Source organism: Calypte anna, unplaced genomic scaffold (genome assembly GCF_003957555.1).
Source record: "Calypte anna isolate BGI_N300 unplaced genomic scaffold, bCalAnn1_v1.p scaffold_99_arrow_ctg1, whole genome shotgun sequence".
In the NCBI taxonomy this organism is placed as follows: Eukaryota; Metazoa; Chordata; class Aves; order Apodiformes; family Trochilidae; genus Calypte; species Calypte anna.
This window is the reverse complement of record NW_022045542.1, coordinates 1,610-6,584: the sequence shown is the minus strand read 5'-3', so window position 1 is coordinate 6,584 and position 4,975 is coordinate 1,610. Positions and strand designations below refer to the sequence as shown.

Here is a 4,975-nt window from a genome sequence, read left to right as displayed (position 1 = left end):
GGGGTGGACTTGATCTCAGAGGTCCCTTCCAACCCAGACGATTCTATGATTCTATGATGAAATTAGTCAAAATCTGAAGTGGGCTGAAGATAATTAGCTAAAGTCATGTTGAGCCCAAAAATCTATCACCGTTTAAAGCTGGGCTGGCAATTAATCAAATTACAGATGCTCTCTATTAATCCCCCCTCCCCTCCCAGATAAAGAAAGGAGAGAGGATAACGGAGAGAGACTGATGGGTTGGGAACTGAACTGCACAGCTTGAAATGAAACTGTAATGAAAGAAAGGAAAAATTTCTAAATCTACACAAATAGACAGGAAAATTGATACCACGGTCCTGCCCCCCTCTCCCCCAAGAACTCTCACGTCACCACCGAGGCTGCAGGGCGGCCCTGGGAAAGTCCAGCCTGGACTCCTGGACTCAGCAGTGCTCGGGAGCTGGAGGCAGGAACACAGAGATTAAGGCTGGCACAGCTCAGGAACACAGGCAGAGGAAGAAGACGGAATCCTCCCAGGATGCTGAAGCAAACAGGGAGAGGAGAAGGGAAGGGAGCATCACAAAGCCCTGGTGGTGGCTGTGGAGATGCCCCAGGCCTGGAACTGGCTGGGACTGTGTCACAGAATCATGGAATCATGGAATGGGTTGGGTTGGAGGGGTTAAAGATCATCTAGTTCCAACCCAACCCATTCCATGATTCCATGATTCCACTCAATTGAAGCTAATCCGGCCCCTGTCCCCATGGAACTCACTTCTTCATTCCCTACATGCCGGTATTGCCATGCCAGGCCCTGTGAGCCGTGGGAGGTCCCCACACTGCAGGTGGGTGAGTGTATGGGCTCCGGGGGCCTGGGCTGCCCACCCCAGGAGGCAGCAGCCAGGGACCTAGACCCGTCACAGCATCCCCGGGCAGGGACCCTCCCTGCCCCCCCTGCCAGAGCATCCCTCGCTTCGGCGTCCCGGGGCTCCCTCTCTCCCTTTGCTGCCCTCCCTCATCACACCCTCATCGCACCCAAGGCTAAGGGGGGTCAGAGGCAGCAGCACAGCCCTCAGGGCAGGGGAGACCTTGGCTGGGCAGCGGGATGCCCAAGAACACTGCTCCAGCTCTCTGTCCTTGGGGATGCTCCAAAGACCCCTGGGTGGCCCAACTGGGGCCAGGACGTGGAGCTAACACCACTTAGAGAACCCTTGGTCAGCCTGTGGCTCTGGGATGGGCACAGCCCTTCCCACCACAAAGCCTGGGACCTCTGGGTGCTGACTGGGGAGGAGGTGCCAGGGGAAAGGCTCCCGGGCTCTGCCAGCCCCTCGGGCTGCTACTGAGCAAAGGAGACTGCCCCATCCTGACCTGTCGCACCCGGCTCTGCTCCCCAGGAGCTGCTGGAGGAGAAGCCCATTGGCTTGGACACCACAGTGAAGCCATCACCTCCATGGGCTACCTGCCCCAGCCCCAGTTTGGTCCTCCTGGTGCCCAGTGGCCCCAGCAACACAGGGCCCAGGAGGGGGCATCCCCAATTCCTTGATCCAAGAAGGAGGCAGACACTGGGCCAGGGGGTCCCACTGGATGTTCCCTCCAGAGATGAGTGTCAATGCCATGGCCATTGAGATGTCCCCCACGGCATGGGGATCAGCCCAGATCTCCAAGCCTGGGGTCTGTCTCCTCCTTGCCTGCTCTGAAGAGCATCTCTCTGTCCCTGCAGCAGAGAGGGGCAGCCTCCTGCAGGCCTGCTTCTCCAGCATCTTCTGTGTGAACACCCAGGGCCCCGAGGCTGTCCTCTGCTCCAAGGGATGCCATGGGTTTGTCCAGCTTTGAGGACAACTCTTCCCTGTCCCTTTCAGGGAGAGAAGAAGGGTGAATAGAGAGCACCTGTCATTCCTTTAAGTGCTGGCCCAGCCTTAAACCGTGACAGGGATGAACCACAGGGAGCTTTCCAGGACTGAGACCCCTTCCTGGGCACACTCACAGCTTCCACCATGCCCGAGTCTTCCAGGGCTGTCCCCAAGCCTCTGATCCTCAATGTCCACACTGGAAACCATGCTGCAGAGCTGGGACACAGCACTGCTGACTGCTCCACCCTGGTTCTGCAGAACTTCTCCCAGCTCTGGCCTCAGCACAGGGAACCAAGCCCCCAACCCTGCCCAGCTCCTGGTGCAAGGAGGGGGACAGAGAACATCCCTCCTTCCCTGCCAGCCCCCTGCTCCCAGACTGCTGCCAGAGCCCCTTGTCCTCCCTCTTCAGTGCCCCCCACCCCAGCACCCTGACCCCCTCCCAGATGGACTCTGCCTCACTGGCAAGGGGACCCCAGCCCCAGGGCTTTCCCCCTCTGCCTTTACCTCTGGCCAGAGCCAAGAGCCCCTACCACAGGTCCCCAGGGAGGTGGACACCCCTTGGGAAAGCCTTGGGGGATGTTTCTGGGGGCAGTGAGTGGCTGGCAGCAGAGGCAGAAGCAGGAGTGGGATGCAGTGACCCGTGCCCCATCCCAGGCACATCAGCACCTCCCAGCTCCTGCTGCCCTTCACCACGTCCCATCCAGAAGATGTCTCTGCCAGCAACTTTTCTGCCCGGGGCTCTCCCTCTCAGCATCCCGGTTTTCCTCCTCCCCAGGAAGGTCTTCCCGGCTGCCTGACCCAGGGCTGCTGCAGCTCCAGCCCTGTGGGGAAGCCTCGCAGTCCTGGCAGCCTCTGGAAGTTGAACATTCCTGAGAAATGCTCTGGGTAAGAAATGCCTTTGGCTCCTCCTGGTATAGGGTGGCAGCGTGAGCGAGGGGACCCCCAATGGATGAGTGGGGATGATGGGGACTCACCCTGGTCTGGAGCAGGGCCCAGGCAAAGGCTCCCAGCCAGCTCCAGTTCCCCATGGGGCCCTGACCCCCATTTTCTGTCTCCTCCCCAGCAGACCCTGGCTCTGCATCCCAGTCTCATGTCACAGCTGAGATGTGCTGGGTGATGCTCGAGGTGACAAAGCTCCTCTCTCCTTCGTCCCACAGATGTTCATGAAATACCTCCAGCCCTCCCATCGAGTAGACATCATCCTCATGGCTATCAAGAACATGAAAGGCCCAGGGCAGTACAGCAGGAGCTGTCTACCTACATGGTAGACATCCTTGTGAGCCAACCTGTCTTCCATACACAGCATGTGAGTAGCCCGTGGGGGGCAGAGCTGATGCTCCAGCCCACTGGGGACCTCTCCTCCCCTGGCTCCATGCCTGGCCAGCACTGGGATCATCTCAAGCCGGTGGACTGCAAGGGGAATGGAAGCAGCTCCCTGTGGGAGCTGGGGAAATGGTTGTGCTCTCCCTGCTGCACCAAGGGCCTGATGCAAAGGGCCGTGGGGAGGAGGAGCAGCAGCAGGGTCCTTGCCCCCCAGCACTGCCCTGGCACCTCCTGCCCTGTCTTGGCCTCTTGCAGGGATCAGCAGCTGCAGCCCTGGCTGCCCTGCAGTGGGTGAGGACAGGGCTGGGCACCCTGCCTGGGGCACCAGGGCTCAGCCTGTCCCTCCAGCATGCCAGGCTGGCACTGGAGCAGGACTGGAGCACAGAGGAGCCAAGGAACAGAAACCTGCTCTGAGCCAGGGGAACAGCATGAGCAGAGCTGTCTGCTTGCCCAAGGGAGACTGCTAGACAAGCACAGCATCCTCAAGACTCTCCTGGTTCTTGGGTGTCCACATGCAGCCCCAGCTGGTCCCACTATTGCCCAGGTACTGTAGGAGCCTGTCTACATGGGGCTCAGCTGGGCAGCACCTGAGTGCCACCATGAGGAGATCCACCAGGAGACCCCACAATGATGCTCAGCTCACTCTGCCCCCTGACACAGGGCACCTGTATGCTGGGACAGAGCACGCGCAGACCTCTGTGTCCAAGGGTGCTGCTGCCACAAACACAGGGGAGGGCAGGCACAGGGATGAATTCATGTTGGAAAGGGATCTGTTTGAACTCTTTTTCCCCCAGGGATGACTTCCCCTCCACCAAGCAGCCCATGCCCATGCCAGCAGCTATGGGAGCAGAGGCAGAAACCAAGACCTTGCTCCTCCCTTAGTAGCTTTCACTCCACCTGGCTCAACCTGGACTTGCTAAAAGCCATTCAACCTGCCAGGCTTTGGCAGGATGGATTTTACCATCCACCAGAGTCAGTCTCCTGCAGCATCCTCTCCTTTCTTGACCTGCCTTCTTCCATGGCACACAAGCCAACACAGCTCCAACACCAGCACAGCACAACCCCACAGCACCGTGTCTGCTGGGGATGCAACCACCACGCGCTGCCTTGGACCATCTCCTGAGGCCCCAGAGAGGTGGACACAAGTCCAGGGCCCAGATTAAGGACATCCAGGAGCAGTGCTTACTTCTTTACTGTACCCCTCACATCCTCATCAGTACTGAGGGGCTGTTTTTCACAGCTTCAGCCACTGATTGCATTCTCCAGCACTAACAGTGCAGTGAAGAAGAGGCCTTTGAAGACTGCTGTAGCTGGAAGGGAACCTAGCAATTATTTTTAAAACCTTGAAAACACGGATTTCATCGGTTTAAAAATAAATTCTTCCTAACCTATGTCTCCTATTTTGTTTTTCTTTTCTCTTCTAAACAGTTTCCTCCTTTTCTCCATCCTGTGCCTTGCCACTTAAACACTGTACACTGGTAAGGATGAAAGCAAGACCCCAAAACTATTTTTTTCATTCTTTCCAATTTGGTCAACATGGAAACACAAGAAATAGCCTCTCCCAGACTTTTTAAATGTACTTTTTTTCCATGTAATGAAAGGCACTGTAGCAAGGGAACCATAACTGAGCAGCTGTGTTTCCACATCCTTGCCACACAGCCATGTCTCACTCTTTGGCATCATCAGTGGGAAATCACCCACTGCATCTGGCATTTGCTGCCCCAAAGGGTCTGGGTGGTGACATGGTGACACCAGGCTGGCTGTGATCACCTGGAGCCCCTGTGTTGTCCAGAACAGAAACCTGTCCCAAGCCCCACGCAGCAGCAGCA

The 4,975-nt window shown here is 57.4% G+C and overlaps 1 long non-coding RNA gene across 1 annotated transcript; it reads left to right on the top strand.

Annotated features, from left to right (window-relative positions):
- Positions 1–2,582: 2,582 nt before the first annotated feature.
- LOC115600408 lies at positions 2,583–4,497 on the top strand. Its single transcript, XR_003988939.1, has 3 exons — positions 2,583–2,708; positions 2,981–3,129; positions 3,941–4,497. It is a non-coding gene; the product is annotated as an uncharacterized LOC115600408 (long non-coding RNA).
- Positions 4,498–4,975: the final 478 nt, after the last annotated feature.